Consider the following 23294-nt stretch of genomic DNA (forward strand, 5'->3'; position numbering starts at 1 on the left):
TAGAGTGCAGAAAAGAACAAATGGCATGAAAGATGGAAAAAATGCAACTGGATCTTAGGGAAATAAATGATGGATAACAAAAGGCACAAAAATATAAGAAGTATTGGTGCCCCAGAAGGAGAAGAGAAGAGCAAAGGGTTGGGAAAGTTAGGTGAAGATATAATCAGAGAAAACTTCCAACCCTTATAAAAGACACGAATACGCACACCGAAGAGGCCCAGTGAACTCCAAATAGAACAAATCCAAACAAACCCACTCCAAGACACATACCAATCAGACTGTCCAGTGTTGTGGAGAAAAAGAAAGTCCTGAAAGCAGCACGAGAAAAGCAATCTACTACATACAAGGGAAAACACATAAGACTGACTTCAGACTACTCAACAGGCACCAGGGAAGCAAGAAAGGAGTGGTACAATATTTTTTAAGATTCTGAATGAAAAACACTTTCAACCAAGAATTCTTTATCCAGCCAAGTTATCCTTTAAAATTGAGGGAGAGATCAAAATCTTCAAAGATAAAGAAACACTGAGAAAACTAGTCAACAAGAGATCAGCCCTACAAGAAATACTAAAGGGAGCCCTGTCAGCTGATTAAAAAAAAAAAAAAAACAGGAGTGGGAGGTCTGGAGGAGGGCATAGAATGGAAGAATATGAGTAAAGATAACTTAAAGGAAAACAGAGAGAGAAGGAAAGTAATATACAGATCTGACAAATAAAAACTGAAGGACAAGATGGTAGAATCAAGAACTGCTTTTACAGTAATTACTTTGACTGTTAACAGACTAAACTCACCAATTAAAAGATACAGACTGTCAGAATGGATCAAAAAACATAATCCATCTATATGCTGTTTACAAGAGACACATCTTAAACTCAAGGACAGAGTTAGATTGAAAGTGAAAGGAAAGAAAAATATTTTCTATGCAAGCTGTAACCAAAAGAAAGCAGGAGTAGTGTTCTAGTTTGCTAGCTGCAGAATGCAATATACGAGGAACGGAATGGCTTTTTAAAAGGAGAATTTAATAAGTTGCTAGTTTACAGTTGTAAGGCTGAGAAAATGTCCCAATTAAACCAAGTCTATAGAACTGTCCAATCAAAGGCATCCAGAGAAAGATACCTTGGTTCAAGAAGGCCAATGAAGTTCCGGGTTTCTCTCTCAACTGAGAAGGGACATGGTGAACATAGTCAGGGCTTCTCTCTCAGCTGGAAGGGCACATGGCAAACACAGCATTATCTGCTAGTTTTCTCTCCTGGCTTCCTATTTCATGAAGCTCCCCGGGAGGGGTCTTCCTTCTTCATCTCCAAAGGTCGCTGGCTGGTGGACTCTCTGTTTCATGGTGCTGCACCATTCTCTGCTCTCTCTGAATCTCCTGGCTTTCTCTTTTGTCATTCTTTTATAGCATTCCAGTAAACTAATCAAGAACCACCCGAATGGGTAGAGACAAGTCTCCACCTAATTCAGTTTAACAACCACTCTTGAGTCACATCTTCAGGGAGATGACCTAATTACAGTTGCAAATATACCATACTGAATAGGATTAGAAGAAACGGCTACCTTTATAAAATGGGATTAGAATTAAAACATGGCTTTTCTAGGGTACATATATCCTTTCAAACCAGCACAAGTAGCTATACCGATATAAGACAAAACTTTAAATGTAAAGACGTCATAGAAACAAAAGATACTATATATAAATAAAAGGGACAATTCACCAGGAAGAAATAACAATCATAGATGTGTATGCTCCCAATCAAGAAGCTTCAAAGTACATGAGGCACATACTGGAAGAACTGAAGGGCTCTACAGACAGATCAACAGTAATGGTGGGAGATTGCAATACACCACTCTCCGCTATAGATAGAACAACCACAGAGAGGATCAACAAGGAAGTAGAGAACTTAAACAATAAGATAAATGAACCAGATCTAATAAACATTTATAGATCATTACATCCCAAAACACCAGGATACACATTCTTCTCTGGTGAATATGGAACATTTAATAAGATTAAAATTATCCAGAGATTGGGAGAGAGCAGAGAATGCTGCAGCACCACAAAGCAGAGAGTCCACTAGCCAGCGACCTTTGGAGATGAAGAAGGAAAATGCCTCCTGGGAGCTTCATGAAACCGGAAGCCAGGAGAGACGCTAGCAGATGACGCTGTGTTCGCCATGTGCCCTTCCAGCTGAGAGAGAAGCCCTGATGTGTTTACCATGTGCTTCCTCACATCAGAGAGAAACCCTGAACTTCATCGGCCTTCTTGAACCAAGGTTTTGGCCATTTGGAGGCCTTTGCAGCTCTATATGAATTTGAGGATCAGTTCTTCCACTTCAGTAAAAAAGGCTCCTGGAATCTTGATAGAGATTGCACTGAATTTGTAGACTGCTTTAGGCAGAATTGACATCTGTGCTGGTTTAAAAGGATGTATACTCCCTAGAAAAGCAATGTTTTAATAAAAATCCCATTTCATAAATGTAGAATAATCCGTATTCAACACTGTATGTTTGAAACTGTAATCAGATCATCTCCCCAGATGTTGTGATTTAGTCAAGAGTGGTTATTAAACTGGATTAGGTGACGACATGTCTCCACCCATTTGGGTGGGTCTTGAGTGGTTTACTGGAGACCTATAAAAGAGGAAACATTTTCGAGAAAGGGATTCAGAGAGAGCAGAGAAGAATGACATAGCCACGAGAAGCAGAGTTCACCAGCCAGCGACCTTTAGAGATGAACACCTCCTGGGGAGCTTCATGAAACAGGAAGCCAGGAGAAGAACCTAGCAGGTGATGCCGTGTTCGCCATATGCCCTTCCAGATGAGAGAGGAACCCTCATCGGCCTTCTTGAACAAAGCTATCTTTCCCCGGATGCCTTTGATTGGTCATTTCTATAGACTTTTTTAATTGGGACATTTTCTCAGCCTTAGAACTGTAAACTACCAACCTGTTAAATTCCTCTTTTTAAAAGTCATTCCGTTTCTGGTATATTGCATTCTGGCAGCTAGCAAACTAGAGCAATATTGAAACTTCAATATTGTCTTCCAATCCATGAACACAGGATGTCTTTCCATTTATTGAAGGTCTTTTTAAATTTCTTTCAGCTATGTTTTATAGTTTTCATTGTACAATTCTTTCACCTCTGTGTTAGTTTGCAAGCTACTGGAGTGCAATATGCCAGAACTGGAGTAGTTTTTAGAAAGTGGAATTTAATAGGTTACAAGTTTGCAGTTCTAAAGCTGTAAAAATGTCCAAACTAAGGCATCCATGAGAATATACCTTAACTCAAAGAACTTCTGCTGCTGGGAAGTCATGTGGCTGGCATCTGCTGGTCCCTTGCTTCTAGGCTCTGTTGTTTTCTGCCCGTATTCCTGTGAGGGCTCCTCACTTTGCTTTTTTAGGACTGTTTTTAATCTCTTGGCTTCCCTCAGCTCTCTCCATGTTTTGGCTTGCTTAAAATCTCATGGCGATGTCTGCTGGGCCCCAAGCATCTCCAAATATCTGTGTCTTTACTCCAAGTGTTGGCATATGCATCAGCTCTGCTCTGAAGTTTCAATTGGCTCTTTCTCTGTAGGCTTCTGTCAGTTCTGTTTATGTTTATTTTTACTTCAAATTTGTTCTGGACTACTATGACTAAATAAAGCTCAAGTGTAATGTGAACATTCCTTGATGTCAAATAGCTCCTCTACCTATGTGAGTCTTCTACTAGTATACGTTGTGGACATTTGTTCTGAAAAACCTTGCCTTGCTCTTCAGCTCAGCAATCTGTTAAAGCATTACACACCTTGATTAGAGTATGAATCACTTTACTACTATCCCTCCTGCTGTGCTGAACATGCCTTCCCTTGAGTGGCCTGACATGAGTAGCAACAAATTTGAACAACTTCCTGATACCATAGAAAGGTAAAATAGCTTTTTATGCTACTAACAAAGGTCTTGAAAATAGCTATGAAAACCAAAGCAATCAAATAAAATTATCCAAAGCACTTTCTCTTGTCACAACAGAATAAAGTTGGCAGTTAATAATCACCAAAGAACCTGAGCTTTCACAAATATATAGAGATTAAACAACACACTCTAAATAATCAGTGGGTCAAGGAAGAAATTGCTAGAGAAGTCAGTAAGTATCTGGAAACGAAGGGTAATGAGAATATAACATATCAAAACTTAAGGGATGCAGCAAAGGCAGTGCTGAGAAGGAAATTCATTGCCCTAAATGCCTATATTAAAAAAACAAGGACAAACAAAACTTGAGATTCAATTGTTCACCTGGAGAATTCAGAGAAAGAATAGCAAACTAACTCCAAAGAAAATAAAAGAAATAATAAACATTAAAGCAGAAATAAACAAACTGGAGAACAGTAAAACAATAGAAAGAATCAACAAAACTAAAAGTTTGTTCTTTGAGAAAATTAATAAAACTGATGGTGCCCTAGCTAGACTAACAAAGAAGAAAAGAGAGAGGACACAAATAAAATCAGAGATGAGAGGAGGGTTGTTACCACAGATTAAGAAGAATTTGAAAAATCATAAAAGAATATTATGAACAACTATATGTCAACAAACTAGATAACTTAGATGAAATGGACAAATTCCTAGAAACACATGCATTACCTATACTGACCTGAGAAGAAATAGAAGATCTCAACAAACCAATTACAAGTAAAGAGATTCAATCAGTCATCAAAAATCTTCCCACACACACACAAAAAGCCCAGGACCTGGTGGCTTCACAGGAGAATTTGATTTATCAAACTTTTCAAAAAGAACTGACAACTAGTCCTGCTTAAATTCTTCCAAAAATTGAAGAAAAAGGAACACTATCTAAGTCATCTTATGAAGTTAACATCACTCTAATACCAAAATCGGATAAAGACAATACAAGAAAAGAAAACTACAAACCAATCTCCCTAATGAAACACAGATGTGAAAAATCTTAACAAAATACTAGCAAATCGTATCCAAAGCCACATTAAAGGAATTATACATCATGATCAAGTGGACTCATACCAGGAATGCAAGGGTAGTTCAACATCAGAAAATCAATCAACGTAATACAGGACATTAACAAATCAAAACGGAAAAATCACATGATCATATCAATTGATGCTGAAAAAGCATTAGACAAAAATCCAGCATTCTTTCCTGATAAAAACACTTCAAAAGTTAGGCTTTGAAGGAAATTTTCTCAATATCATAAAGGGCACATATGAAGAACCCACAGCCAGCACCATACTTAATGGTGAGAAATTGAAAGCATTCCCCTTGAGACTGGGGATGAGATAAGGATGCCCACTGTCTCCAATATTATTCAATATTGTATTAGAAATTAGGCAGGAGAAAGAAACAAAAGGCATCCAAATAGGAAGGGAAGAAGTAAAACTTTCATTGTTGGAGATGACATGATCCCATACTTAGTAAACTCTGAGAAATTGACAGAAAAACTACTTGAGCTAATAAATAAATTCAGCAAAGTGGCAGTATGCAAGATTAATGTACAAAAATCAGTAATGTTTCTTCACACAAGCAATGACCTATCTGAGGTGACAACTGAGGAAAAAATTCCATTCAGAATAGCAACCAGAAGAATTAGGTATCTAGGAATAAGCCTAACCAGAAACGTCAAGGACTTATACACAGAAAATCACAAAAAAAATTGCTAAAAGAAATTAAAAATTCCTAAATAGATGGAAAGATATTCCATGCTCATGGATAGGAAGGTTGAATATCGTCAAGATGTCAATTCTACCCAAATTGGTCTACAAATTTAATGCAATACCCATAAAAATCCCAACAATCTACTTTGAAGACTTGGAAAAACTGGTTATCAAATTTATATGGAAGGGAAAGAGACCTCAAATAGCTAAAGATATCCCAAAAAAAAGAAAAAAGAAAAAAGGTGAACTGGAAGGTCTATCCTTCCTGACTTTAAAACTTACTATAAAGTCACAGTGATCAAACAGCATGGTACTGGCAGGGGAATAGAATCGCAGAGCTATTCTTTGGTGCAGAGCTTGACCACCAAATTTATGGACATTTGATCGATAATGCCCCAAAATCTACTGAATTGGGACAGAGCACTGAACAGTCTTTTCAATAAATGGGCATGGGAGAACTGGATTTCAATAGCCAAAAGAATGAAAGAGGACCGTTACCTTACACCCTATACAAAAATTAATTCAAAATGGATCAAAGACCTAAACGTAAGAGCCAGTACCATGAAACTTCTTAAAACAATGTAGGGAAACACTTCAAGATCTAGTAATAGGAGGTAGCTTCTTAAACTTTACACGTAAAGCACAAGCTGTGAAAGAAAAAAATAGAAAAATGGAAACTCCTTAAGATCAAGAATTTCTGTGCCTCAAAGGACTTTGTTAAAAAAGGTGAAGAGGCACCAACTCAATGGGAGAAAATATTTGGAAACCACATGTTGGATAAAGGCCTGATATCATGTGCACATAAAGAAAGCATACAGCTCACTAACAGAAAAACAAACAGCCCAATTATAAAATGGGCAGAGGGAATGAACAGGCACTTTTTTGAAGAGTAAAATACAGATGGTTAAAAAGCACATGAAGAGCTTTTTATAGCCAATCTTCATTGGCTATAAAAGAAATGCAAATTAAGATGACAATGAGATATCACCTCACACTTATAAGTATGGCTGCTATTAAATAAACAGGAAACTATAAATGTTGGAGAGGATGTGGAGAAATTGGAACATTTATTCACAGTCACCCTGGTAAAAGGTGGTAGGACTCCTTGGGGAAGGCTGGGAGGAAGGTTAACAGAGTAAATTTGGAGCAGTGTTAAAGGGTCCTTTCCCAAAGGTACTTGGCCCTCCCCTCATTGAAGGGGTTCTCAGTTTGTAAACTGTTCTTAAGTCTGGGAATGGATTCAGGGGCTGTGATTCTCTGTTTTTGTACTTCAAGTTAAACATCTGTTCACTTGACCTATACAGGTCAAATAAGAATTTAGTAGATTGCCCATCTATTTTACTTTTAGGTACCCCATGATCTACCAACCAATGCTGCAAATATCTCCGAATCAGATTGTTTTGATTGCTGCTTTGAGTCTGCTGTCTTATGGTAGCCATACCAACCTTGTCTATGGTGATTAACTGTCGCTACCTGGCTTCTGCCAACTCAGGATGCAATTATCCTCATTGTATTTAAAGATTCTTGCTCAGTGACAGCAGTTTCCACAGTAATATCTGGCCTACAAAGAAGGGCGACTACAGAGCTCTTCAGGGATGATGGAGTTAAGTCACATAAATTTATTTTTCAAGGTTCTGGTGAAAGATGTGTCCTCTGCACATTCCTGTATGAGCAGGTCTTCCAAAATAAATCCACTCTAACATTCCAGTTTCTCTAAGCCTCTGAATCCCCACATCTACATTACACCAGAGAAATTGTGGCATTTCAGTCTCAGGTAATGTCAGCTACCTTTTGATCCATGTTTCAGCCAACCATACAAACAAACTGTTAATGCCCTTTCTAACCCCTTGAGTTACCACACTGAATGCAGAATGTCTGTTTAGTGGGCCCATATCAATAATTTCAGCCTGACCCATTTTTATATTCCTTCTACCGTTATCCCACACACTTAATATCCATTCCCATACATATTCCTCTGATTTCTGTCTACACAGACTGGAAAACCCTTGCAGTTCTTTGGGAGCATAATGAACTTCCTCATGGGCCACACTTTGAACCTTATCTTTTGGGGCCTGTTGTGACTTTAGTCTAGTTATAAGTCTTGAAGAAAAGAGGGGTGGGGGGAGGTGGGTCAAGAAAAGAAACAGAATTGTCTTTCAAGCCAATTAAATTACCTAAGGCATTCCTTTGCAGTTTCATCTGCTGAAATAAAATGAGTAACTCCAGACAGAGGAGTGAGGGCTGCTCCCCAGGGGAGGTGGTTACAGGGTCAGCAGGCACTGAAGGGTTAATCTCATTAGGTGGAGGTTTAACAGCCGACTAGAGGTTGGGAAGCTGATTTCTCAAGGCAGGCTGGAGGTTGGGAAGCTCTTTCCTCAGGACAGTCCATTACAGGGCTATCTAGCAAAGGCTCAACAGATTCCAAGGATCCCATCTCCCCAATACCATTATTAGCAAGTCATATATAAGCATCCAGTGTTTCAGGATTCCATTCTTTTCCAATCAAAGCCCTTACTTTAATAGCAGATACCCTGCAAGGTTGAGATTTTAGTTTATGTTGCAAATCTGCTGCTCATACAAAGAGGTTCTTGTCTGCTTTTCAGAGATATCAAGTCTGCGACCAGAGGAATACATGGCAACTTCAGAGCATACATGGCAACTTTTACATCATTCATATGGTACTTAGATTTCAAATTTGAAGCCTTCAGCTCATCCCATTCCCTCATCACTGTATTCAGCATACCTAACAAGAACCAACTAATATCATTATACCTCTTAATTTGACAAAACTCCATAAAAGTGTCAAAACCACTCTCACACAGAGCCTTGCCTCATATAAGCCTACAATTAGCAGATCCTAATGGTGATATTTTCTTATCTCTCTTGCCAACTCACCCCATGGACTGTCAGTGCCATCTTGATTATTGGAAACAGAGTGATTATTGCCTGTGAGTCTCATCAGAGTAGAGAACCAATGGTAAAAACCATTTTTAAGATTCTGTTTCTCAAGAACCACTCTCAGTACCAAGCTGTAATAGGGTTCTATAGAGAAACAGAACCAACAGGAGATAATCAGTAAATAGGAGATTTATAAAGTTGTCTCACACAATTGTGGAAACAGAAGAGTCCAAAATCCATTGGGCAGACTGAAACTGGCAGTTCCAAAGAAGGGTCTGGAGAAACTCCACAGCTTTCTATTGATTGGATTATCCTGTTGGAGGGAGACACACCATAGTTGATCACAGATATAAGCAGCCAAAGATGAAATCAATTGAGTGATGATTTAATACATCAGCCTTCCACTTTATCAACCAGCCACAAAATATCCTTGCAGCAAGAGTCAGGTCTGTGTTTGCCTGAGCAGACAACTGGGCATCATCACTTGGCCAAGTGACACCAGAACCTAACCATCACATGTGGTTTCCTAATATTTTCTCCCATTTAGTTGCATGCCTCTTCATCTCTTTGAGACAGTCCTTTGAGGTTCAGAAGCTTTTGGTTTTAAGGAATTTCCATTTATCAATTTTTTTCATCCATTTCTTGTGCCTTCAGTATAAAGTTTAAGAATCTACCTTCTATTACTTGGCCTTGAATATGTTTCCCTATATTTTCTTCTAGGAGTTTTATGGTACTGGCTCTTATTTTGAGTTTTTAATCCATTTTCAATTATTTTTTATAGGGTGTACTGTAGAGGTCCTCTTTCATTCTTTTGGCTACTGATATCCAGTTCTTCCATGCCCATTTATTGAAGACTATTCTGTCCCAGTTCAGTGGATTAGGGGGCCATATCAAAGATCAGTTGACCACAGATTTGGTGGTCACCTCTGTACTTTCAATTTGACTCCACTGGTCAATATTTCTGTCTTTGTACCAGTACCATGATGTTTTGACCACTGTGGCTTTATAGTAAGCTTCAAAGTCAAGAAGTGTTAGTCCTCCCATTTTGCTTTTCTTATTTAGGATATTTTTACCTATTTAAGGTCTCTTTCTCTTCCAAATAAATTTGATAACTAGCTTTTTCCAAGTCTTCAGAGTAGGTTGTTGAAATTTTGATTGGTATTGCCTTTCATCTGTGTATCAATTTGGGTAGAACTGATATCTTACCAACATTCAACCTTCTTATCCATGAGAATGGAATGTGTTTCCATCTATTTAGGTCTTTGATTTATTTTATCAATGGTTTGTAGTTTTCTTTGTATAGGTCTTTTACATCCCTGGTTACACTTATTTCTAGATATTTCATTCATTTGGTTGCTATTTTGAATGGAATTTTTTCCTTAACTGTATCCTCAGGTTATCACCTATGTATAGAAACATTACTGATTTTTGTTCATTAGTATTGTAACCCACCACTTTGCTGTATGTATTCACTCAAGGGCTTAGTCATAGATCTTTCAGGGTTTTCCAAGTATAGGATCATATCATCTGCAAATAATGAAAGTTTCCTTCTTCCTTTCCTATTTGATGCCTTTATTTTTTTCTCCTGTCTGACTGCTCTAGCTAGGATTTCCATTACAATGTTGAATAATAGTGGTGACAGTGGGCATCCTGTCTCATTCCCGATCTTAGGCGGAAGGCTTCCAATCTCTCATGATGATGGCTGTGGGTTTTTTATATATGCCCTTTATAATATTGAGGAGATTTCCTTAGATTCATACCTTTTGAAGTGTTTTTATCATAAAAGGATGGGGAATTTGTCAAATGCTTTTTCAGGGTTAATATGATCACATGATTTTTCCTTTTTAATTTGATAATATGCTGTATTACAATGACTGATTTTCTTATGTTGAACCACCTTTGGATTCCCAGGGTAAGCCCCATTTAGCCATGGTATATAATTCTTTTAATGAGTCACTGAATTTGATTTGCTGGTATTTCGTAGAGAATTTTTGCATCTGTATTCATTAGGGAGATTGGCCTGTAGTTTTCCTTTCTTATAGGACCTTGATCCAGTTTTGGTATTAGAGTGATGGTAGCTTCACAGAATGAGTTAAGTAGCATTCCTCTTTCCTCAAATTTTTGGAAGAGTTGGAGCAGGTTAGGTAGTTTGGAATGTTAGATAAAATTCCCCTGTGAATCCATCTGATCCTGGGCTTTTTTTTCAGGGGAAGATTTTCAATGACTGATTGAATCTCTTTACTTTTGTTTAGTTTGTTGAAACCTTCTGTTTATTCTCAAGTTAGTGTGGTTGTTCATGTGTTTTAAAGAATTTGTCCATTTCATCTAGTTTATTGGCGTATAGTTGTTCATAGTATTCTCTTTAGAATTTTTAATTTTTTTTCAGGATCCATAGTAACTATGTCCCTCTCATTTCTGATTTTGTTTATTTGCATCCTCTTTTTTTCTTTGTCAGCCTAGCTATGGCTCCATTGATTTTATTGATTTACTCAAAGAACCAACTTTAAAAAAAACATTTTTAATTATTTTTATTTTTACTGATATGTATTATATATTCACATACCACATAATCACCCAAAGTGTACGATCAATGAATGGTTCACAATATCATCATGTTGCTGTGCATTTATCATTACAATCAACTTTTTTTGTGAAAAATATCATATATACAAAAAAGTACATCATGACAATTAGTTGTAGAATAGATTTCAGAGTTTGGTATGGGTTAAAATTCACAACTTTAGGTTTTTCCTTCTAGCTGCTCTAAGATACTAGAGACTAAAAGAAATATCAACACAATGATCCAGCAATCAGACTGGCTTGTTAAATCCTACCTTCTCTGTATAACTCCACCATCACTTTTGATCCTTCTCCCACTCTTTAAGGGTATTTGGGCCATGCCCATTCTAATGTTTTCATTTTAGAAGGGGATGTTGATAATATGGGAGAGGGGAATGGAACTATTTGATGCTCTGGAGATGCTGGCCCCTCTGCATTTCAGGATCAATCTGGAGATTGTAGGTTTCTGGAAAGTTAAGATGGTACATGGAACCTTTTTATAATCTTTATATAATGCCCGGGGCATTCTTTAAGTTTGACAGGAATGGTTTTGGCTGGAGTTTGGCAAGTTATGGTAGGTAGCACTAATTAAAGCTTGTGTAAGAGTGACCTCCAGAGTAGCCTCTCAACTCTATTTGAGCTCTCTCAGCCATAGATCACTTATTTGTTATACTTCTTTTGTCCCTTTTGATCAGGATGGCATTGCTGATCCCAAGATGCCAGGGCCAGACTCATCCCTGGGAGTCATCTCCCACACTGCCAAGGAGACTTTCACCCATGGATGTCATGTCCCACATAGCAGGGAGGATAATAATTTCACTTGCAGAATTGGGCTTAGAGAGAGAGAGGCCACATCTGAGCAACAAAAGAGGTCCTCCAGAAGTAACTCTTATGCATATCTATAGGTAGGCTAAGCTTCTCTCCTACATATATAAGTTTCACAAAAGCAAGCGTCAAGATCAAAAGCTTGGCCTCTTGATTTTCCTGCCCCTAATTTTAACACAGTATCAGGGGTTTTCCCGCTAGTAAAGTTTAATAGTTCCATATTTTTTCTCCCATCCCTCAAAGGACTTTCCCAACACTTTTTGATTATCTTCTTAATGTACTCTGGAATGTATCCAGGCATTACATTAAGCTATAGAGATTAATGGTCCTCATTGTTATTCTGGGCTCCCTGGGTTTGGATTGATTAAATGATCTATTCAGACAGGCTGAATTAGATTATGTACTACAGAAAATTTAGGTTCTGGACAAAATAAACCTTTCTTCTTTGGTCTCAAAGAGTAGATGAGATTCTAAAATGAAGACAATGTCTTCCTTACCCCTGTATTCTGAATTACCTTAATCTGAACCTGATCAGTTTCATTCTCATCTCTAAATACCAGGTTATACATACATAAAACAGCCTCTCAAAATCCAAAAATAACAATTACCACTCCGGACTAGTAAAAAAAAGTATGCAAAACAACTTAGTTATATTGCAAAGATGTAATTCTTTTTTCTAATAAAGCATTATTTTATAAAAATGTAGTGCTGTCATTGATCCAATTTTAATACAAAATATTTATATACATAACACAATATAAAATAAACTGGTATATCACCTTCCACAAGGGTATATTTTAAGCTGCTTTACAAGTATACCAATATGCTGACTCAAATTTCTGCTTCAAATTAAAGCAAACAGGCTAAATGTTTCACTTTAAATACCAAGGGTTGTTTGTATTTGTTTATTAAAGGAAACTTTCTAAGGATCCTTGAGTAACAGCAGGGCAATGTCTAAAAATCCTTCCACTGCACTCCCTAATTTCTAACATATTGTTAAGTCAGAATAAAAATTTCCACTCACAGTTTTTGCACTTTGCAACAGCAGAAGGTAATACCTTTAAAAAAAGTCAATCTTAAGTGACTTCTTGGTCATACATTCTATGCTTCTATGACAAGTGAGAAGGTAGGAAAGATACAGCAATAGGTCCTACCTTAGGATGTCACTGGACAATATACAAGAGTATCTACATTACATAATTATAGAATACATTTTCAAAATACTATTGATATGCATAAAAGGGTTAAAGTATAAGAAAGACTGAACTTCCAATGAGTGTTTATTTTGAAAAGAAAACATGTATAATAAATGTTTTCACTCTATTACAATTCACTGTACCTTGACTTTTTTTACGTTGTTGCTCTCATCTGTTTGATAAGGAAGCACCAGATTTTATACTGAAAGAGCTGGATATGGTTTAGGAATAAGATACCTTGTAAGTATATTCAAATTACAAAAACTACAGATACAGAAGGCTTGTACACTGTTCCAGATAAACACATAAAGCTCATACCTTCAGGATTTTGAAAATAATACAAAATTTCTAGTGTCCTTAACATCTGAAAAGTAGAATAATACAGATTCTGTGGGTGGGGAATAAGGAGTAACAGCACGTTAGTTTTCCTACAATGCAAATGTAACAAAGTTGATTTTGTACTGTTCTACACCAGAGGCCAGAAGTAAAACTAAATGGAAATTTAAATAAGTCAGACTGAAAAAGCTCAAAGATCAAGAGAAATATCTTGAAACTGTGAGGATGAAAACGTGAAAATTTTGAACTACTTTGTTTTGCATGGCATTTCATGGGACTATTTAAATGTACTATGAAATGAAGACTGTCATCTCATTTTAGTGCATTTTCTTACAATTCTCAGTAAAAGTCCTTCAGAAAGGGAGGTGCCAAGATGGCGGATTAGCAAGGTGTGGGATTTACTTCGTCCTCCAGAACTGCTACTAAATAACCAGGAACAGTACAGAACAGCTTCTGGGGCCATGTCAGTGACTGGACACACGGCATACCCCAGTCTGGACTGGCTGCAAGCCCTCCCAGAACAGTGAGTTCCCCAAGTTGCAGCGGCCGGCACCCCTCCCCCACAGGCTGCTTCCCAGAGGGCAAAGGAAAGGGACTTGACCAGCAGCAGGGGCTGAGCACAACTAAGCTTCAATTGTGGCATTAATTCACAAATTCTGACTACTAAAAACAGACCCCCAGCTCAGGTGAACCTGGTCAAAGTGGAGGTCACTGATTTTTGCCCCGGCGCTAAGGGGGCAGGGCTGACAGAAAAAGAAGAAGTAAAAAAGAAACAGAGGTTTTCGTGGCTGTTTCTACGGAGGCTTAGCTGCCTTTGGATACAGCGGCAGGGCTTCTCAGGCTGCAACTGCCCCAGCCATAGGCAGAAACAAGCTTCTTTGCGAGCTCGTCTGGAGCCCATGCCTTCCCCAGGGGAGGGGTGAGGCCCAACTCAGGTGGAATCCCTTCCTCAAGGAATTCAAACCCCAGGGCTGGGTAATTTGAAGCCATTAAAACCAGCCTACAACCTCTCCTCTGTTTCCACCACGCCCCCAGCAGGGAGTCTGCCAAAGTTAAAGGTACCACATCATCTTATGCTGGTGGGACCTACAGGCAGACAAGCAGCGCTACATACTGGGCAAGAAAAGAAAAACAGAGTCCAGAGACTTCAGAGGAAAGTCTTTCAACCTGCTGGGTCTCACCTCAGGGAAAACTCACACAGGAGACTCCTTCCTCCTGACAGGAGGCCAGTTTGGTCTGGGAAAATCTGGCTGGGGTCTATAATACCTAAGTAGACTCTCCTAAGGGTGGGGAAAAAGGCATGATGCAGGCAGGGCAAGAAACAAGAAAAGAAGAACTGAAAAATTTTCCTCTGTTAAATAAAACCTAAGCTAGTGGTCCACAAAAAGCTGAACTGAATGTCAAAGAACAGACAGACAAAAAATTCATTCAGCAAGAAAACCCTAGGTAAAATAAGTGAAAACAATCTCTAGAATAAACTAATTAAGGTAATTAAATGTCTAGATGCCAGCAAAAAAATAACAGATCACACTAGGAAATTGAAGATATAGCCCAGTCAAAAGAACAAACCAACAATTCAAATGAGATACAGGAGTTGAAACAATTAATTCAGAATGGATAAACAGACATGGAAAACCTCATCAAAAATCAAATCAATGAATTCAGGGAGGATATAAAGAAGGCAAGAAATGACCAAAAAGAAGAAATCAAAAGTCTGAAAAAACAAATCACAGAACTTATGGGAATGAAAGGTACAGTAGAAGAGATGAAAAAACAATGGACACCTACAATGTTAGATTTCAAGAAGCAGAAAATAGGATTAGCGAACTGGAGGACAGAACATCTGAAATCTGACAAGAAACAGAAACTATAGGGAAAAAATGGAAAAATATGAGCAGGGACTCAGGGAATTGAATGACAACATGAAGTGCATGAATATACATGTTGTGGGTATCCCAGAAGGAGAAGAGAAGGGAAAAGGAGGAGAAAAACTAATGGAGGAAATTATCACTCAAAAGTTCCCAACTCTTATGAAAGACTTAAAATTACACATCCAAGAAGTGCAGCATACCCCAACAGAACAGATCCAAATAGACATACTCCAAGACACTTACTAATCAGAATGTGAGAAAGAGAGAATCTTAAAAGCAGCAAGAGAAAAGCAATTCATCACATACAAGGGAAGCCCAATAAGACTATGTAGATTTCTCAGTAGAAACCATGGAGGTGAGCGGACAGTGGGATGATATATTTAAATTACCAAAAGAGAAAAACTACCAACCAAGAATTCTATATCCAGCAAAATTTTCCTTCAAAAATGAGGGAGAAATTAAAATATTTTCTGACAAAAAAATCACTGAGAGAATTTGTGACCAAAAGACTGGCTCTGCAAGAAATACTAAAGGGAGCACCAGAGGCAGATATGAAAAGGCAGAAGAGAGAGGTGTGGAGAAGAGTGTAGAAAAGAAGACTATCAGTAAAGGTGAAAAGAAGAAAAATTAGATATAACATATAAAATCCAAAAGGCAAAACGTTAGAAGAAAGTACTACCCATACAGTAATAGCACAAAATGTTAATGGATTAAACTCCCCAATCAAAAGACATAGACTGGCAGAATGGATTAAAAAACAGGACCCATCTATATGCTGTCTACAGAAAACACACCTTAGACCCAAGGATAAACACAGGCTGAAAGTGAAAGGTGGGGAAAAGATATTTCATGCAAATAACAATCAGAAAAGAGCAGGAGTAGCTATACTAATATCCAACAAATTAGACTTCAAATGTAAAACAGTTAAAAGAGACAAAGGACACTATGTATTAATAAAAGGAACAATTCAACAAGAAGACATAACAATCACAAATATTTATGAACAGTGAATAAAAAAGTATTTGTAAAGTCCCCTTCAGGGAATGGTGAGAAAGGGGGAAAATTCAACTTCCCCAAGTTGAATTCTTTTTTTTTTCATCATTCAGAAGTTTTTAATAAACAACTTCATTATAAAAACTTTTTTGAAAATGTAATTCTGTAAAACATTGAAAATCTACCTTAACAAAGATACGCCTTGTGCATTTTCTAATGGCACTTATATTTTACAATTAGAAACCTTGTTTTATATAAAGCCAAAAATACTTCAAGAGGTTATTCACTGTTTACAAAGCGCTAGGTTTTTGTCTTGTATTTTACTCTCTTTAAATAATCTGGCATTTCGAGAGAGTGGCTGCAAACCTCGACCACTGGAAAGGAGAGAGGAGCATAAGGAGGAGTGGTATTTCAGGAGTCCTAGTGCCAGATACCTAGAGGTGGAGGGGTGTGTACGGGGAGAATCAGCTAAGGAAGTCAGTTGATACCTGAAGAGATGGGCCTGGAATGCTTCTTCCAAACCCCTCCATGGAGGCACTAGATAACCACGGTGAATGATCCTTGTCCTGTCAGGACTGGGGCACCCTTTTCCCCTTGCCACAGACCCTACTCTCCAGTGGTGAAGGTCACAGTCAATTCCTTCCACAGCAGGTTCAGAGCTGCAGGAGAGGCCAGGGTGAGGTCCCAGAGGAATCTGGACTTTTCTGGCCAACACCTGCCTAAGGCAAAGTTTATTACATAAATATCCTTGTTAAAAAGCAAAATATTGATCCTGTACAATATAAACTGTTTAAAAAAATCATGCTTAAAAACAGCTCCTAGATAAGAGGGGAAGTGGAAAAGGGTTGAGGAAAACAGCTGCCAAAAAGGGAGGGAATTGATTTAAAGGGCTACTAGAGAAAGTTCAGGGCAGAACTCCAAGTTAGGACAATATCTACCAGCAAAAAAGTAATCACACCTGTTTCCTGGATTTCCATCAAAAAAATGACATCTGTAAAAGGTTTAAAAAAAAACTCATTGGTGTTCCTTTTTCTGCCTCTCACCTCTAGAAGACGGTGCAGAGATTCTTTGAGCCTGGCCCCTAAGGACTGCATCTATACCTGACCAGTTGTCGTGCAGGACAGGAAGTGCACTGCCCCTTTCAAGGCAGCTCATGACTGGTAGAGGATGGGGGAGGTGGTAGGGAAAGGAGTTATCACCCCTCGTTTCTGGTCCCAGTTTGGTCTTCACCACTATGGCTCCCATCCTTTAGGCTTTCATGGCCTCAGTAAGGGTATTAACGTGGGTTTAGGTACTGAGTGTAGGATAAAGCTATGATCTTTTGAACAACCAGGCCAATAAGGCTTTTTTTTTTTTTAATTTTGGGAAGGGAGAATTAAGAAATGACTGGGTGGCCATGATCCAAAAAAAAAGAGGTGAAGGCAGATATTCCTCTGTACCAGCAAAGTTCACAGTGACAGGCAAACTCCTAGTGGGTGGTGAGGATACTAAGGTAAAAGGAAGGAAGAGACAGAACAGAAAGGGGCAGTTAGGAGAAAGGAAGGAAAGGAGAAAAGACGGGTCACAGAAAAGGGACAAGACCCCAGTTATGAGGTTTTAAATAGTTGCTTTGTCTGTCCTATGAGTTTATCAACATCACTAATGGGAAAATTCAAGGAAGGTAAAGAGCACACAGAAAGGAGAGGACTCCTCTTACAGCAGCCCAGGACTTTATAGTCTGGGGCCAGAGGCCCATTTACGTCTGTGAACCAAGGGTGCAGGAAGGATGGAAGGGAATAGGAGAAGGGTTGTGGGTCTGGTGATGAAGATCAGATATAAGGAAAATGGCCATAAGGAGTCGCTCTTGGATTCTCATATACCATTTCCTATGAGTCCCAAAAACATGCATAGCATGCAGGAGGTGGCTGCGTACCAAGGTGGACGCTCTTTTAAAAATAAACTTTAATTAGTCCTTGGGACTCACTGAACTGATTTTTAGAAGTAAATCGCCAAGTCTGATACTAAACTTGACAGATATTTTTATGCGTTTTTTTTTAAAGGTATACCAAGCTACCTTGCCTAAATCAAAACACGTTATTCACTCCATTGCTTCCAAACAGAGGCCAGGGGGGCTAAATTTTAAGGCTTTCACCTCCAACAAGGAGTATTGGCCTGGGTTGGAGAAGAAGCCTGAGTTTGGACCTGCTAAATTCCTGACAATAAACCAAAGTGATCTGCAAACAGAAGGGAGAGGAGACTGGGAGGAAGCTGAGGCTTGAGTGACAAGGCAGTTCCTTGGTAGTTTGTTCTGAGACTGTTGGAGAAACCAGCATGAGACACACAGCTGAGAAAAGTGCCAGAAACTGCTGGCTGCATTTGTAGGAGTTAACAGTAAAGAGGTAGAAGTGTGTTTCTGAATCAGAGGAGGTGTCTCAAGAGGTGGTCCCTGAGCTCCCTCCCACAAATGGGAACAGCAAAGCCCACGCAGAACTCAGATGAAGCAGGCATCAGATTGGGCTGGGTTCTGGGCAAGGGTCCTGCTGTTTGTGGCAGGAAAGCCTCATAAGTCAGAAGAGAGCTACTCGTTTGGTGCAAGAAACCTTGCTGGGTACTGAGGGGCAAAATCAAGGGAGGCCACAAGTTAGAATTTTTTTGACAGAGAGCAGAGAAGTGCGGTGGCCCTGAGTCCATGGGGACTGCAAAGTGGAGGAGAAAGGAGAAACATCATGGTTAAGAAAAAGTTTAGTACTGGAGACAACAATGCACTCACAGGTTAGAACTCAACCAGCTGCTCAGTCCTAACTTTTTGAAAACTCTTCTTTCAACAATTTCAGCTTCCTGGAAAAGTGACAGATAGGAGAGCAACAAATGAGGGGTTTACACCCTCTCTTTTGCTATTCACACCAGACTAGAACCCAGAGTCCCTCCTTCCAAGACTAATAATAATAGCTCATGATGCTCAGGGTTGGGGTGAGAGAATGGGGACGTGATAGTAGGGGGCATGCCTTTCATTTCTTCTCCTTTCCAGTTCAAAAAAGGAGGGGGTCATGATGTACTTGGAGGAAAACAGAACTGCAGACCTGTGAGAAAACTGCTCTGATCTTCTTGCCTGTCTCCTGTGGACACTGCTGAGGAAGGCAGGAACAGATGCAGTCATGGAGGAAGGCAGAGACTGAAGCAGTCCAAAGTCAGTTTATTTCCCCACAGGGGAAAAATGTGACCTCAAGTGAAGAGAAGTCAGTGAGACCCGACTCCGCCTTGTAAACAGGGCTCCAGTTAAAACCAGGTACCAAATGGTTCAGGCTGGTGCGAACTGGAATGGACTGGTGGGAATGGATTCATGGTGTGTAAACAACGTTCACTGCAATCATTCTAAGGCTAACAGCTCAGCAAGGGAGGTGAAATGGTGTGTTTGAGGTGACTGTGTAAACGGTACCATTGTTGAACAACACTGACTGAAAATGGAGATGCTGGTACTGGAGGGATAGGGGTGATAGGAAAGAAAAGAGGCCCTCTCTTCTACCCACTGGATGGAGGCAAGAGATGGAGCCAAGTGACCCTCTGCAGCAGGGCCTAGCCAACTGACTTCTGTAAGAACTGCAGGTTGGCACCAGAAGGCAGGCTTCTTGGGCTATTTTTCTCAAGGTCATCCAAGGTGAAACCCTCACCATTTCTGCATCTCTTAGAGGCCTCCATCTTTCCCCCCAAAGAGAAGGAGGTTCTGATGCTTTGGAAAGGGAGAGGGCTAAGTGTGGCTCCCGATTCAGATCAAAAAAATAAAAGTAAAAATACCTGAAGTCCTATGGTATGCAATCTTTTCATGGGGTTGGGAATCAAGGCTCTTCCTGGAATTGATCCTGGAGCCCAAACCCCCAACCAAGTGCTCCATACAGACACTGGAAGTTTTTCTTTTCAAACCCAGCTCTGAAAGCTCAGCTGCCTTCACAGGGGATGTTGATGGGGTGGGTACTGAGGCTCCCTGACAGAGCCAAGGAACAAGCTGGGGTGGCCTCCTTGGGGGCTACTGGAATGCCTGGTGGAAACGAGGCAGAGTGGTGGTGCTCAGGCCAGAGGTGAAGACAGGAGGCAAGGAGTACAGAGGGCCAAAGTTCAGTGGCCCCCCAGCCCCCGGGGAATCTTGAGGCTGAGCTTGCAAAATGGTGAGCAAGGGCTATGCCTCAGCTTGGGAGTAACCCATGACCAGGCCTCCTGTGGCCCCAGGTGGGTTACATGGAGGCAAGTTGAGTGGAAGAAAGCCCAGTAAATGAGAGAAGTCCACATTAGCAGCGCAGAGGGCCTCAGAGAGGTTGGCGGGGCTCTTAGTGAGCAGTGCTTCATCTAGGAGGGCTACAGCTGCCGCCGGCTGAGGTGAGGTGGGCTGGGGTTCAGCCGATGAGAGAGACAGACTTCCTGGAAGCTCTACCAGAAAACTATCCACCTCCACTTTGGGCAATTTGTCGGGCAAGTATGAGGTAGATCCAAGCTGGTATTTTGGAGGGAGCTGAGCTGAGGAAGAGATAGGTGAGGATTCCAGAGGGTAGTTCATACCCATGGGCAAAGTGTTGTGTACCAGGGAGTGTGGAACGCCCGCACTGGGCATAGTAGGGATGTGGGCACCATACATGCCCATAGGCAACATGCCAGGAAAGGCCTTAGCCCCCATAACGTCCCGAGAAGCTATGCACACCACAGGGCTCAGCTCTTCCTTTACACTGACTGTGGAGCTGCAGCTGAGCAGGCCTAACATGTCCACCAGCTCTGTCTTAATCTTGAGCAGTTCCTGCGAGTGGCTCTTCTTGACATGTCGTGTCAGGTGGTCCTTGCGGCCAAACCTCTGGGCACAGTACTGACACAGGAAGTCCTTCCATCCTGTGTGTACCACTAGGTGCCGCCGCACATCCTTTCGAGTATAGAACCTCTGGTCGCAGTGATCACAGGGATGCTTCTCCTTGGCACCGCCTGCTACCCGGCGTGAGTGGGCCTTCAGGTGCTCTAGCAGGGCCTGGGTACTCTCAAAGGTCTGCAGGCACACCTTACAACTAAGGTCGCCACTGCTGGCTGCATGCATGGCCAGGTGGTGCCGGTAGCCCAGCTTTGTATTATAATTCTTACCGCACTCAGAACAGTGGAGGGCTTCTTTGTTGGGGTCGTGGGTCTGCAAGTGGTTCCACAGATGGTCCTTGTGATGAAATGTCTTATCACAGTACATGCACTGGTGGGGTTTCTGGGCCGAGTGAGTGGCCATGTGCCTATACAGCTTGTACTTGGAGGCAAAAGCCTTGCCACAGTGAAGCTGAGGACAGCTATATGGTCTCTGCTCTGGATGGGAGAGGCTGTGAGACCTCAGCTTCTCCTCATTTAAGAAGGGTGTCCCAGAGATTTCACATTGGCACTTCACTTGACTCTCTGCCTCCCGGCCCTGAGGCCTGGGAACTAGTTTCCAGCCTACTTCCTCCTCCTGCTTTGCATCTTGAATCCAGGGGGGGAACGCTGGTGAAAAATGTGGCCATGGCAAGGCTAATGGCAAAGGGCCGTGTTATTCAGAAAGCCTCCCCAACAGCTCCACACAAGCTCTCTGTTGTCACAGCCTCCAATGCAGCCTTCAGAAAACAATCTCTTCACCGCGCTCAGGGCCCCGCGCTGCGGGCCGGGCTACACTCGGGCTCCGCCAGGCCCGTTCTGGCTCTGGTAGTCCCAAGTTGAATTCTTGATATTGTCACAAGCAGTGAGGACAACCAAAGCTATAGGCTGAGCCCCCAATCTTGGAGTTTGTTCATATGAAACTTAACCCCACAAAGGATAGGTCAAGCCTACTTAAAATTAGGCCTAAGAGTCACCCCCAAGAGAGCCTCTTTTGTTGCTCAGATGTGGCCTCTCTCTCCAGCCAACACAACAAGCAAACTCACCACCCTCCTTCTGTCTATATGGGACATGATTCCCAGGAGTGTGGACCTTCCTGGGAACATGGGACAGAAATCCTAGAATGAGCAGAGACTCAGTATCAAGGGATTGAGAAAAACCCTAGAATGAGCTGAGACTCAGCAGAGATTGAGAAAACCTTCTCGACCAAAAGGGGGAAGAGTGAAATGAGACAAAATAAAGTGTCAATGGCTGAGAGATTCCAAACAGAGTTGAGAGGTTATCCTGGAGGTTATTCTTACGTATTAAACAGATATCACCTTGTTAGTCAAGATGTAGTGGAGAGGCTGGAGGAAACTGCCTGAAAATGTAGAGCTGTGTTCCAGTAGCCATGTTTCTTGAAGATGATTGTATAATGATACAGCTTTCCCAGTGTGACTGCGTGATTGTGAAAACCTTGGGTCTGATGCTCCTTTTATCTACCTTATCAACAGACAAGTAAAACATATGGAATAAATATGAATAATAGGGGGAACAAATGTTAAAGTAAATTTAGATTGAAATGCTGGTGATCGGTGAGGGGGAGGGGTGGAGGGCATGGCATGTATGAATTTTTTTCTGTTTTCTTTTTATTTCTTTTTCTGAATAGATGCAAATGTTCCAAGAAAAAAAAAATCTTCCTACAAAGAAAAGCCCAGGGCCAGATGGCTTCACAGGGAATTTTATCAAACATTCCAGAAAAAATTAACACCAATCCTGCTCATACTTTTCAAAAAAAATTGAGGAAAAAGGAACTCTACCTAACTCATTTTATGAAGTTAATACAATTTTAATACCAGAACTGGGTAAAGATGCTATAAGAAAGGAAAACTATAGGCCAATCTCCCTAATGAACATAGATACAAAACTTCTCAATAAAATATTAGCAAATCGAATCCAACAGCACATTAAAAGAATTATACACCACAACCAAGTGGGGTTTATACCAGAAAAGCAAGGATGGTTCAGCACAAGAAAATCAATTAATGTAATACAGAACATTAACAAATCAAAAGGCAAAAATCACATGATCATCTCCACTGATGCTGAGGACGCATTCGACAAAATTTAGCATCCTTTTCTGATTA

The 23294-nt window shown here is 40.4% G+C and overlaps 1 protein-coding gene and 1 pseudogene across 2 annotated transcripts in view; both read right to left on the reverse strand.

Annotated features, from left to right (window-relative positions):
* REC114 (REC114 meiotic recombination protein) overlaps positions 1-23294 on the reverse strand; it is a 210371-nt gene that overhangs the window by 163630 nt on the left and 23447 nt on the right. The window lies entirely within an intron of this gene.
* On the reverse strand, positions 20330-21818 carry LOC143651578 (zinc finger protein PLAGL2 pseudogene; annotated as a pseudogene).

This window comes from Tamandua tetradactyla, chromosome 12 (genome assembly GCF_023851605.1).
Source record: "Tamandua tetradactyla isolate mTamTet1 chromosome 12, mTamTet1.pri, whole genome shotgun sequence".
NCBI lineage: Eukaryota > Metazoa > Chordata > Mammalia > Pilosa > Myrmecophagidae > Tamandua > Tamandua tetradactyla.